The sequence below is a fragment of the Otolemur garnettii genome, unplaced genomic scaffold, assembly GCF_000181295.1.
Source record: "Otolemur garnettii isolate 467f Iridium unplaced genomic scaffold, OtoGar3 scaffold00008, whole genome shotgun sequence".
In the NCBI taxonomy this organism is placed as follows: domain Eukaryota; kingdom Metazoa; phylum Chordata; class Mammalia; order Primates; family Galagidae; genus Otolemur; species Otolemur garnettii.
This window is the reverse complement of record NW_003852403.1, coordinates 26,762,798-26,775,812: the sequence shown is the minus strand read 5'-3', so window position 1 is coordinate 26,775,812 and position 13,015 is coordinate 26,762,798.

Sequence of the window (13,015 nt, the reverse complement as noted above, 5' to 3'; positions counted from 1 at the left end):
CATCATTGTTGTTTGGCGGGCCTGGGCTGGATTCGAACCCACCAGCTTAAGTGTATATGGCTGGTGCCTTAGCCACTTGAGCCACAGGCACTGAGCCAAGAGCATTTCTTAATACCTTAAATTTTGTATTGAAATTAAACAATAAATTATCTTATGACAAGAAACAATGTGAAAAGAGAATTTTCAGTTGCTGATAGTGAATTAGTCGAATTGGTCATTACTATGCCTCTCAAACAAAGACTTAACAAAATGACACTACTGTTAAGCCATCAAAAATGCCAAAATCTTGGTTTAAACCTCTTGGTTGGTTATAGGCAATTAACTTGTTAGCTTTTCTCCAAAGCAATTGTCCTGGCCCAATTAGAGTAACAGGTCTGGTATAACTTGAAGTTTAATTTTCTTTACATGGTGGGTGTCTTCTACTCTAGAGAGAAACATACCACAAAACTCATTGGAAACTAATTTTTTCAAGGCAATTTTTCAACCACCCACTTCTACTCTTTAATTGCATTGTTATCTGAATCTTTTCTTGCAAACATCATTAAGATGAACTGCATAGTTTCTTGCAAATCAGAGCACATCCCTAATTACTAAATAGGTGCAAATCAGATTCCTCCTCTCATTCCGGCCTCCCTGAATCCTTACTTTCTTTCTTTCTTTTTGGTTTCCTCCTGACTTCTTTTACTCCTCACTTTTTCTTTCATCCCTTACTTAGAAGCATTTATTGGATAAAACATAAACTGTTAAAGTGAAAAAGATGCAATTTACTGACTTTAAGATCTTTAGCAAATTATTTACTCTCTTCAACCCTCAACTCTCTAATCTATGAACTATTGGTAATAATCCATCACAAAGTTATTGCTAGGATAAATTAGATCGTTATTGTGAAGAGCTTGTGGTATGTCAAAAACAGAATGCATGTAAATATTGTAATTATTTCAAAATAATCATTTCTTTCTTGCTTCCTACATCCTTCCTGGCTTTTCTCCCCTACCTTAAACATTGCACATGTGGTACTATGCTAGGTTCTGTGGTGAGAACAGTAAAAAAGATATTTCTTCATCCAATTAGCTCACAATCAACTAGGAAAGATATGATAGCAACAAATGTGGTTGAACAAGGAAAAATGAAAGATTCCAGGTGTTCTAAAATGGTCATAAACATAATGAACCCATTTGAGAGAAAGTTCCATAGAAACTGATAAAGAAATCAAGAAGGACCACGTCCCTTCCTTTTCTCTCCCTTTGTAACAGTAATAGCTGGCAGCTACTGAGCATTTGCTGAATACCCCATCTATGACGGGCACTCTAGGAGCCAGCTGGCTAGTCAAAGCTCTTATTTGGAAATTCTTTAGTTTTAAGTTATCCTTTGCACAACTAGCCTTTCTCAAAATAAAATATTTTCCCTAGTTGAGTTTTCTGAATGTTTTGGATTCTGGGTGAGCTGGATAAACTTATTGATTTTGTGTGAATCCAATTCAACAAGAGTAGACTCAGTCTTTAAATGACTACTTAACATAGCAAGAAGGCCCGGGTCCCTAATCCCTTCTGTTCATCTTTTCTGGCAAAGATTTTTCTTTCAGTACTGTTTGAAACCTAAAATAAACAATCATTTGCTTCTATTTGTTGCCTCTATAGCTCTTTTCACATAAAACAGTCTTGCATCAATAGTAGAACTCATAGTAGTTTATTACATGGCACGCCTAGTGTACACGGTAGCCTCTCTTTATATTATTGACAACTTTCACCTAATTTGGTCTAAATATGCACAAAGAAAATTAAAATTTTATAAAACCTCTATGAATGCAAAATAAATTATTTGTAGTTCATTGGGTTTGGGCTAGGAAATACTGAATGTATTGGAAAGGACTCATGAATCAGAGGAACCCAAGTTCAGATGTTGTTTTATCATCTAATAGATGTTGATCTCAAGCAGCTGCACTCACTTTTTCAATCAATACATATTGATTAAGAGCTTATTATAAATCAGGGATTGTTCTAAGGAATATAGTTATGTACCTGATCCCTCCTATCCTCATTCCACTTATCTGTTATTATCTCCTTACTAATCTATTAAAACAGGACAATATAGGGTTCAGAATATATGTTCCATCTGAAATGACAATGTCTCCTGGAATAATTCTGTGTAATTTGAAGTGTCAAATTTAATATAAAATTATAAATTATGGATACTAAGTGGGGATAATAGCAAGTTCACTTTAAAAAAAATTGATTTATTTTCACTTCCTTTTTAATGCAAAGTTACTTACAAAGTGATAATTTGAAGTTTCATAGCAAGATTGTCATCAAGGTGCTTGTAAAGAACTTCATCTTATAGTTAAAAGTGTCATATAATTGATTTTACAGTAGGAGAATTTCTCCTAATAGGGAATATCACTATCAAACAACTCTGGAAAACACTGTGATAAAATAATAGTATGATTGGTGGAGCTGGTAAAAAAAATAAAGGAAAAGTATAAGGTGGAAGAGAGGGCATGTATTTTATGTCAGCTCACGCATATCAGAATAGGTACGACAAAGAGATGTAATGGTCATGGAAGTCTTCTTGGTAATTCACGGAAGGTAGTCCTTGCCTTCAGAAGTCAATTTATAAAATTCCCAATTGATTATTCAAACCATAAAAGCATTAACCTAGGGCCTCTTTACATCATGAGCTTCCCTAGTGCTTTTCAAATAAAGTTTGACTTACACCTGACTTTTCAGAATAAGGGCATGAAATGAAATAAACCTTCACTTAACTTAGTTTCTACAATTCAATTCAGAAAAAAAGATTCATGTTTTCAGTCTCAGGAGATGCTTATTATTGGTCAGCTATAGACACACTGATCTTGACCAGGCTATCACAGAATTTCACTGGTGTTCTCTCTGTTTCCTAAAAGAGACATAATGGGGTAAGATAGGGCCTCATCTTTAGCGCTTAATATACAAGGGGTGGGCCAACATCCTGGAGAGGAGTTCCCTTCCTCCCTTTCAACTTGTTTCTGTGTAAGACTAGATAGAGGGTTCCTGGTGGATCAGTTATGAAGTTTCTGACCTATTCAGAAGAGAAAAAATTTTAAATTTCAGATTAGCTCAATTAACATAAAAGAGCCAGGTGAGACCGACCTCAAACCAGCCTGATACTATAAACAGAAATGTGTCTGAAGGTATTTAGTATCTCAAAATTGAATCTAGGGCAAAGAGCTCTTTTAATATATTGGTAATTTTCACACAATTTATCTGTTATCATAATACCCCTAGTTCTTTAAGAGACAAGATAGTCCTAAGACTGGATAATCTTGTCCCCTGCATGCCTTTGGCAGGGCACATAGAACAATTACAGCACATGAGGCAAAATGGTGGGAGACACACCTGGACACACTGGTTGCCAGGTGGAAGTCTGTATATCTACAACATGAAGCCTGACATGGCCACATAACATTCTCAAATACTCATGATCAGTCAGACGTATTTTGAGTCCCACAGAAGATACAGTTTTCCCTGAAGACTATCACTAGATTATCACTGAAATTTCCACTTCAGAGAAGCTAATAACAATTTAGCATAGTTCTTTACATCAAATTCAATTATTTGAATTGACTTACTTCAGTTTACTTTCCTTTGGAAAGGAGTAAGTTTTATTCAAAAATTCTCTGAGAAAAGTACGTACATCCCTCAACTTAATAGACAAGGTTGGACACTTCCAATAAAAAATTATTTGTTCAAATGTTCACAAAATTCTATCCCACAATTAATCACTAAGTGACTTGCAAGCATTTCGTCCTAGTTCACATGGGGATATTAATGTAGCAAACGATACAGGAACTCATAATGGTACTAGGGGATTTAAGAAGAAGAGAGACTGAGGAGGTGCAGCAGCTTCTAACTTCCTTAACCTGAAAACTATGCTTGTCACTTAGTTCACAGTCCATCAGCCCAAACTACTCTCCCTTAAGGAGAGTTAGATGTTAGGGAAGCGCATGAGTATCTGGGGAGCAAATGTTCTCACCACAAGTTGGGATTAAAAATAAACTAGTTGCTTAGGCCAGGCATGGTGGCTCACGTCTATAATCCTAGCACTGTCAAAGACCAAGGAGCATAGATTGCTTGAGCCCAGGAGTTCAAGACCAGCCTGAGTAAGGACAAAGGTAGTTTGCGTCAAATTGTTCAGATCTTCAATGTCAAGCCAAGGATTTGGTTTTACCTTTTAAGTAATTAAAGATTATGATAATCCAGAAGGCATAATAAATAAGGAGAATGTGAATGGAATAAAGTCTCACATATCAGCTCACAAAAAAATAGCAAAAATTCAGAGATACAAACAATTTCCTCTATTTTATTTCTTCAAGATTAAAATTATCCGTATGTTTATTGTATTCACTCTAGCCCTTCACGGCAAACTGCTGTGTGTGCATGAATGTGCATGCGTGAGTGTGTGTGTGTGTGTGTGTGTGCATAGCACTCAATATATATTGAGAAGAAAATACATACCAGACATTGTCAGGTATTTGAGATATGCTAATGAACAAAAGAGACAAAATAATTGCTCTGTGGCAGTGTGAAATTATCTGATTTTTTATATTCTTACACATTGGAATAACCAGGATATTGTATTCCTACATGCATGCTTCTATAATGAATAATTTGCCTAAGGTTTCTCTAGGTTACATCAAATAACCTCTTCCATCCAGGCAGTGCAGGTATTGTTTTTTCTTTTTTTAACATGCTGCACAGAAATGTAGTCAGTGCATGTATTTTTGAAACAAGGATTATTTGAAACAAAGATTCTTGAGTAAAAACTAACACTAAGTTGAAACAAGGATTATCAGGCAAAGATCAATAATTCTTAAAATAAACACTATTAAGTTGTTAGAGAAAAATAGTCTCCTTTTTCCATAACATCTTAATCAAAAGTTGTAAAGTTTAATAAAGTTTATCTGATGAAGACCACAGGAACAAATGCGTAGTTTAACAAAGTTAGATGTATTTTCTTGCTGCAACAGCAAGGGAGGTCACTTCAGAGAAACTCTATAATGCTTCTCATCAAACAAATGAAGAGGCAAGGTTAAGATTTGGTGGATGGATGAGGTTTAGAAACTTTAAGTGAAACAGAGTTTTGATTGGCTCAAAGCAAGGGCATGCTACAAAGAGGTTTATATCATTTCTGTACCGCAAAGTGCACAGAAGGTTTGGTTTCCATGGAAACTACAAAGACAAAATATACTGGGAATGTTTTATTTAGAACACTTTATCCAAAGTTCTGAACAATTCAGTTTCTCTCAACACGACTTAGATCCCCTACGCTAAATAGGCTATTTGATTCTTACCGATACGGTTTCAAACAGCCAAATTTCTGACAGTCTGTGATTTTATAAAACAAAGTAACTTCTCAGCACCATCTTCTTTTGTTAATTAACAAACTTAGTTTTTGCAGGTTCTCATCCAAACTTAGGTTTCTCATCCTTACTTCCCTTAGTCTGACCTCTGAGGTAGGACAATTAAATTTGCGTGCTCTTCCTAGAAAAAGAGCTCCATACCTCATTGCTGAATATCACTACAGCCACCTACTCACCTTCCAAGTACTCCTCTTGGGAAGCTACACACCAATGCAAGTGACTGGTCTGCCCTTCAAAGCAATTTTGGAACTTCTTTTCTGGAACGGTCATCAGAGCTACAGATCTCATTCATTGCCGACTACACTTCAGTCACTTTCGAAGTGCTCCCCTTGGCCCTCTGGTGACCACAGTGATATTCAGCAGAGAGGTATGTAGCAATTTTTCTAGGATGAATTGGTGAACTTAATTGTCCAACCTTGTAGAACTGCCTTCTAAGAGATGATGGGGAATGATTATCTCTACTTCCTCTACCCACTATCTCAAATATTTATTGAACATTTATTATAAATTTTTTATACTACAAACAAGATAAAAAGCAAAAAAAACCCAAAACAAATAAAAATAGCCCCTACCTTCAGGAAACCCCCCCTCTCTCCATAAAAAAATAATAAATAGATCACATGGAAGGACACTTTTTTGAAGAACTGATTTCTCTAAGTTTCTAAGTTTCTGTCCACCTGACTGATAGGTGTAAAAAGAACAAATGAATGATTTTCCATTGTTGCTACAAGCAAGGATCCAACCAGAACAACTGGCTTCAAACTGCTTCTGTTCTGAGTGGTCAGTCATAATGATATCAAGGATACATAGAACCACAAAACAGCCTTGACACTGAAGGAAGGGGACTTGTTTCTCATTCCTCCCCTAGTTAGAAGGACATATCTTTTGCCTTCACTTATCTGATTGCTAATCATCCTTCAAGGCTCCAATATGATCCCAGCATCTCTGCCTAATCCTCCACTATTGCCACTAATTTCTCTCATCTATGAGTTGCTTCTGCAGGTGGAATCAATATTAACCAGCCTAAACTCATGGTCTTCTAACTGTCTCTTTACAAACGCTCTGAAATGATGGTTCTCAACCTTCCTAATGCCACAGCCCTTTAATAAAGTTCTTGTGGGGTGCAACCCACAGGTTGAGAACCACTGCTCTAAAAGAAAGTTTACCAATGCATTTTCTGTAGTATAATTATTTTCTTGTGGATACTGAATAAGTCATGGGCAGCACATAAAGTAGATAAGCTATAATTAGCATTCATCTTTATATTCCAAAAACCCAGTTAAGATACTTCCACTAAGTCTGTTTAATGAATTGATAGGTAGATACATATAATTCATGCACAGTTTGTGACAAAGTGACTTTGTGCCCCTTTTCATTAGATCACATTTTTAAAAGTGGTAGCACAAGCCAATCTGTGTACTTGCAATCATTTCAAAGTTATTGATCAAAAAGGAATCCTGGATTTCTATCATTTGAAGGGAAAAGCAAATTTCATTCTATATGCAAAAAGTGTAATGAATAGTCTCCTTGAAAAAAATTGAAGCTAAGGGGCAGATTTGAAGAGGAAAAATAAATATATGGCAAAACTGGGATAACTCAAGCCTTAGGAAGAGAATTAGATTGAAGATTTTAGAAGATTTTTTTACTTCATACAAAAGATAAATAAATTTAGTCTATTTTTTTTAGGTGGAGATAGTGAAATATAAGTTAAGAGATCAACTTAAAAGGAATTGCTAGGATGGAAGTTAAGGATAATAATGATATGCCGGGGGTGTTTTTAGGGGGAGAGTAAATTTGAAAGAAAATTAGCAGGCATAATAATTCGCTTTCTGATGCTAACTCTTGGATTTGGTTATTAAAAATTAGTTTCTGGATAACTGCAAGTCAATCATGCTAATCATTCATAAGGGTAATCATTTTGAATGGTGACATCTTTCTCTTTGTTTTTTGGGGTCATGGAAACATAACGTGTAAGTGCTAACTGATGAAAATCAGTGATTCTGCTGATTGCCATTTTACCCTGACGTCGGCATGAGCTAGGCAGACTTTCTGAACAATACATCAAAAGAGGTTATGCATTTCTGTCGCCCTTGGGAAAACACATGCAGAGTTAATCTCCTGAATGAGAACCTACCATAGCCTTTATGTCCAGGCCAGTAGATCACAATGCCTAGTTCCCATGAGACTCACCAACTTCACTCCACAAATGAAACTCACTATAGGACTTGAGCCCACAGGTAGATGATAATAATCAATGTTCTGCAGCTACTTGGCCCTTTGCTTCCTCTCCAGCCTGTCCTCCTGTGCTCTCCTCTTCATTCACATTTAATCTCTGGTAGTTTGATAGTTACTTTTTCCATGAGGCTCAGCTGAAACATGGCTCTTGGCCTCTGAATTCAAAGGTACCAACAACTAAGATCATTAACAGCTTCCAAGGATGGCATACATTGCTTCCACCCTCTGCTGGAGTTCCTCACTCCGGCCTTTTATTGCTGTTAGCTGTGTGTGTTCTTCCTTCTAGTATTTTTTTTTTTTTTTTTTTTTTGGCCAAGGCTGGGTTTGAACCTGCCACCTCCAGCATATGGGGCCAGCACCCTACTTCTTTGAGCCACAGGCACCATTCATTCCTTCTAGTCTTAAGAGCAGCATCTGCCTGTCTCACTCACTTTGATACCATCTGTGATACCCATCAAGATGCGCTATGCAGTAAAAGCTGAGCAGAGGCTTACCGGGGTTAGTCAAATAGCAACAAGAAATTATGCAATTTTCAAAGTCAGCAGATAACTCTTTTTGCTGTTTTTCCATCAAATGTTCACATGGCTGGGAGGTCACCTGAAAACAATAAATTGTCTCCAGACACTGATCCAAGGTACTGACTTCCAGTCATACATCTAGGACCTCTTCTCTGCAACCAGTTTGTCCTAAATCACTTGCACTGCAATTATTGACTTCCTTTTGGAGCTTGTGTAAAACCTCAAGGGAAAAAAAATAATAAAACTGAAGAAAAAGATACTTTTTTATACTGTGTGCAGAAGGAAATATAAGGATGCCCAACCTCAGGGTCTAAAGTCTCTTGGGGCACAGCTAAAAGCAGACAGTGGTTACACAAGGAGCCACATTCATCTAACACGGGGTTTAGAACAGAGCCAGATACCCAGAAGAAAGGAGAAAGATGAAAGTCAAACCAACAAGGGGGTCCAACTGGCAATCTGTAGCAAATGTAGCTGCTCCCTGATGGTTCTCAACCACAGAGGATGAAGCAAAAGTCCCTGGGGAGAAGATCTTTTGAATCAAATTACAAGTTCTTCCTACGACCAAAGGGCAGGACAGACTTTCTGGGGATAAAAATCTGAGAGGAATATTTTGAAATTTTTTTTTACGAATTTAAAAACAATAGTGACCACATTTCTCCTTCCCCATCCCCCATATACATAAGATATTGGTATATGTAAACAATAGCAAGGATCAGGGAATTTATAATAATATTCAAATATTTCTGAATATTTAAAGTTTGGTAACATGGGTAATGCATAACATCTCTGATTGTATAGAGACATAAAATAGCTCTGAAAAAATGTCTGCCATATTGTAACAAAATTATTTTAGTATTGCAAAGCCCCATGAACATGTTCATGATCTAAGGCTTAAATAGACTGCAATAATGTCAGGATTTACATTAGGTGACAGGAATATGTAAAATACCTAAATCGCTAGTGCTAAGATTGACTGGTAGAGCTTTCTTTAGATCTTTGTTAATTCTGAACTCTTCTGTAAAGAGCCAGTCTCTCTGGGGAGAGTATCTCTCCCATGCCCTTTGCATACACAGATTGCACTCTACCAAGTGTTTATTATGCATAAAAGTTGATTAAGCCCTCTGTGGGAAACGGAATGGTAGTAAAACCCACTTCAATGGCTCTAATTAGAGTTATTTAGGGCTTCCTAGTTAAAGAAATCCATACTGAATTTTTTCTAGATGCAACTTTCTCAAAAGGTTCACAAATTCAGTGCTTTTTAAGTAGAAATAGTTTTTAACAAGGTGATTTATATTTTCTAATGGTTAGTAAAAAAAAATTAATCATTTTGACAAACATTTTTGTCATTTGATTAGTTAACTAAATATAATCCATTACTGGTTAAATTTAACTGTTGGAAGGGAGGAAAGAGGCTGCTGGAGTGAAAATAGCTGATAGGAACTCAAGTCCTAGCCTTCCATCACACAGGTGCATTTAGAAAATGGGATCCATCAGATGATGCCATCACATTGCCAATGTTCACAACAACAAAATGAATTTTTGTTCTCTTAAAAATAACCAAAATCTTCAATTCCACCCAGGTTGTTACAAAAGAAAGAAAAAAATAAAAAAAATTAATAAAATAAAATAATAAACAAAAATCCCCCAAACGGAATGCCCTTCTAATCACCCATTGATTCTATCACTATGTATAGACACTGTTTAAAGACAACTGTGAATTCTGTATCTTGTAAATATTGTCCTTGTGATACTTTAAAGGACTTGTCTTTGGAACCATTCTCTCACCACGAGCAATACAAGTCCTGAAGAAATGAGGTTGGCCCCTGGATACACTGAGAAATAACCTAGGTACCATTTTACTTAGTATACGCAAATACACTGAAGTTCTGAAACACTATAGAAATTCAAATTGTCATGATAGAGACTAATACATACAGAATGCTTGCTACGTATCAGACATTTTTCTAATCTCTTTACATATTATAACTTATGGAGTACTTACAACTGCATAAGATACCTACTATTCTTCCCACTTATAGATTACAGGAAAGTGAGGCACTAGAAAGGATGAGTAATTTATCCAAGAAAAATGTTGCATTTACCAGAATTCTGCCCAGAGCAAGTATTGTCCGGTTTTGGAAGAAACACTCTAATCAGTCGTTTAGAATAGGAATGAGATTGCCACTGCCTACTCCCTTCAGAACCCAACAAATACATGCAAAGGATACACTTGGTAAAGAACAAAATGTGACTAACTACACCTCAAGATGATAGGTGAGCTAGACCCAATGGGTCACCTGTAATCCCAGCACTTTGGGAGGCCCAGGCAGAAAGATCACTTGAGGCCAGGAGTTCATGATGGCCTGGGTGTCATAAGACATAGTAAGACCATTTCTCTACAAAGTACTTTAAAAATTAACCAGCAGAGTGATGCGTATCTGTAGACCCAGGCATTTGGGACACTTGAACTCAGGAGTTTGAGGTTGCAGTGAGCAGTAATTATAATACTGTGCTACAGCCTGAGTGACAGAGCAAGACCTTCAGTGCTTCTTAAAAATAAAAAATAAAACAAAAAAGCAAAAAAGAAAGAGGATGGGTCATGTGAGGTTGTGTTAAGTGCAGGCCTTGATTTTGCTGAGTAACATAGGCAAATCTTATACCAAGGACGAACTTCTTAGAGCCATACTCCTCCTTTCATTCCACTCACAGAGAAGCTTGAGGTTTTGAGGGTGTCAGTGTTTCTGTATTTATCCCCTGTTCAGAGATTCACTGGACTTCCTCACTGCTCTCTAGATTAAGAAGTTGAAGACAGATGAAAAGAAACAGAAATGAAGAGAAATAAAATGCACTCTTAATTGTCAAATTTCACTTTGTAAGCTTCCTACTAATGCAGATATGTCAGAGGAAATTGCCTAGTCAGAAACACAGAAAATTAAAAATTTTGAAGAAAATTGAACATAGATTGAGAGAACCATAAGGATAAAGTCAAATATACCAATGTATGTCTAATGGAAATCATAGAATGAAGAGAGGAAAAGAAATGAAAAAGTAAGAACAATTATTTAAATAAATAATGACTGGAAATATTTTGGATTTGATAAATTATTCTATACATGCAAAACTTCATAGAACTCTAACCAGAGAAATACAAAGAGATACATAACTAGATATATCACAGTAAAGCTGCTAAAAGTAAAAGACAAAGAAAATCTTTGAGAGAGAAATGACTCATGACATCCCAAGGAACAACAGAATGATTAATGGCTGACTTCCTGTCAAAAACAATGGAGGTTAAAAGGCAGAGGAATGACATATTCAAAATGCTAGAGGAACAATATCTGTCAACAAAGTAAAACTATCTTTCAACAATGAAGGTGAAACAAAGACAGTTATACATAAATAAAAACAGAGATAACTCATTTCTAGCAGATCTGCCTTACAACATATACTAAAGAAAGTCTTTCGGGCTAAAAGAAAATGATACTAGACAGTAACCTGAATCTACAGGAAAAAGTAAGAGCGTTAAAAATGGAAAACAGATGAATTAATATTAAAAAAAAAACTATATAAGTATATAATTTCTTTCCTTCTTTTTGTTTCTCTGAAAAACATGTTTTTGTAAAGCAGTGATTATAGCACTTCTAGATTACCTTTATAACATATATAGGTGTAATATATAGTAGAACAAAGGAAAAAGGAAGAAATGAAGCTATATTGAAGGAAAGTTGCCATATTTTACCAGAATTACATCAGTATTAACCTGAAGAAGATCCTAATGAAATAAAATGTATAATAGAGCAACCACTAAAGAAGCAACTGAAAAATATATAGTTAAAAATCAACATAGGAATGAAAGTGGTACTCAGAAAAAAATTTGTTGGACAAACAAAGAAGACCGTAAAGGAAGGGGGGAATGACATAAGACAAACAGAAAAATAAAAAAAATTAAAAAAAAATAAGATATAGGCTTGGCCTATAGCTCAAGCAGCTAGGGTGCCAGACACATACACTAAGATGACCAGATTTTAACATTGGTAAAGCAGGACACCATTGAGCGGGGCAGGGCCTGGGGGTGGGGCCTGATAACAATGCAAACTTTGATAAGCAGTTCTCGACAATCAGCTCTGAACAATTATTTGTTATTATTAAAGTTTAACATTATAAAATTAACAAAAAAATAATATAAAATGCATATCCTGGCGAAATAGCCACATGGCAGCCGAAAACCATATATTCCCTTCCTGTTCTCCCATGTTCCCTAGCTTGTCCTGCATTCTTTCCAAAAATCGGGACTTTTTAAAAATGCCACAGGACGCAGGACAAATTGTTAAAAATCGGGACTGTCCCACCAAAAGCGGGATGTCTGGTCACCTTACTCTGGGGGGGGGGGCCTACTTGTTTGTTCCAGATGGTTTGGCTCCTTCTGAGCTAACTGGCCTTGCCTAGAAGCAAGGGAGACAGCAAGTCTCCTTCTGATACCTTGCCCAGGAGGGGAGTAGGAAGTTTACATTAGCCTTTTCATTTCCAAATGAAATTACATTAACCTCTTCATACCCAAATGGAGTTACATTAATCTTTTCAGCTGGATGTCTGGTCACCTTAGCATACACAGAAGTTGGCAGGTTCAAATATAGCATGGGTCCTGCCAAACAACAATGACAACTACAACCAAAAAATAGCCAGGCATTATGGCAGGCACCTGTAGTCCCAGCTACTTGGGAGGCTGAGGCAAGAGAATCACTTAAGCCCAGGAGTTTGAGGTTACTGTGAGCTGTGATGCCACAGCCCTCTACCCCGGTGACATGTTGAGATTCTGTCTCAAAAAAAAAAAAGAAAAAAAATTGAAGACATAACTCTAAAAGTGGTG